The sequence below is a fragment of the Aplysia californica genome, unplaced genomic scaffold, assembly GCF_000002075.1.
Source record: "Aplysia californica isolate F4 #8 unplaced genomic scaffold, AplCal3.0 scaffold00746, whole genome shotgun sequence".
Taxonomy (NCBI): Eukaryota; Metazoa; Mollusca; class Gastropoda; order Aplysiida; family Aplysiidae; genus Aplysia; species Aplysia californica.
In genome coordinates this window covers 327,037-328,628 of record NW_004798016.1, presented here as the reverse complement: position 1 = coordinate 328,628, position 1,592 = coordinate 327,037, and positions in this window count along the sequence as shown.

The following is a 1,592-nucleotide window of genomic DNA, read 5'->3' as shown; positions in this document are numbered from 1 at the left end:
GGGGTATATTTGATGTTAGTCCGTCATTTTGCGTTATTTTGAGTTTCAGGCGACATTTGGCATTATAGGAATAGTGTTGTGTAAACAAGGGAGACGATCCGAGGAACAGTCTCAACCTTTTATAATGGTCTAATGGCACAGTTACGTCCCTTGGCCCTCCTGATAAAACGCTCTCCCCCGTACGGGGGAAACGATCGTCTGGTGGAAACTTGTTGTTCTCAGACGTCAGGGCATGTTATTAGTTGTACCAGGCTGTGACGTCAGTGGTCAGTCAGTCCACTGAAGATGCCGACCTGCCCACAGCGAATTCATATTGATTTCTATCACAGCAAACGACAGACAACATATACCCGTCAATAGATAGGCAAACCGGATAATTAATAGCCTATAGGCAACGGACAATAGACAACAAGCAATAGACAACAGAAAATAAATATATTAGTATTATAGACAATTTAGTTTAAATAAGAGTTTTAAGGCACTTGAAACACAATAAGGTCATATGAGTGTCGAAGATTAGAAGTGTTACAAGGGACTAACAAACACAAAAAAGGAGAAGGTGAGATAAGGACATCAGACATTTGATAGCAAAGAAGGAGCAAACCACATCAGAGCACCCGCCAACCACCAAGAAATATAGACAATAGACAATTTTATAGATCACATACAATAGACAAAAAGCAATAGACAACAGACAATAGAAAACAGATAATAGAAAAAGACAATATTGACATCAGATAATGGAAAACGTACAATAAATAATCAAAAGACCACAAACAATAGACAATTAAATAGATAACAGACAACTAACAATAGATAACTGACCATAGACAAAACACAATAGACAATAACAACAAAAAATCATAATAAACATAGAAACATAATAATATTATACACAAAGTACAACAGACAATAAACAACAGAGGGATATTTTTTAGTCATACAAGCTCACATGTTGGGTTAGACCACACAATGTTGAAAAAAGAAAAAAACAAAAACATTCCAGCTTATATCTGGCAAACAACGGCAATATGTCATTCCCAAAGAGGTTACTTATTATCGTGTGTGTGTTATTTGTTGTTTTTATAAAGGCATTTATTGTGTTAAAGATTTTTCTTTAGATCTAAAAGCTTGCACTTCAAAATGTATTTCTTATTCGTGGAGTTGGGTTTTTTTCTGTGTCTGTTTTACAAAAGCACTTCGATAGCTGAGCAAAGGCAATTAAACAAGAATGTGGGGAAATAATTGTCAAACGATGACTATACCTATGCCATGCTCTTTATGACCTCTCCTGTTGACTTTTCATTCCTCTTGAGATTCGAACCCACATCACTTGACAATTGTTCTTTGGTGTAGGGTAGTGACGGTTGCACTACCTGTGTTCAACACAGGCCTAAATTGGGTCTCCTGTTAGGTCTACATTATTGCTTGCGTCCCCTCTGGGTGCTGAAACCCCAACTTATTGTACACTTTGGTCTTACTGCCATGTGTACACACATTCTCTCTATCTGTATGCCTGTCTGTCTGTCTGCCTGTCTGTCTGTCTGTCTGTCTGTTTGTCTGTCTGTCTGTCTGTCTGTCTCTCTGTCTGT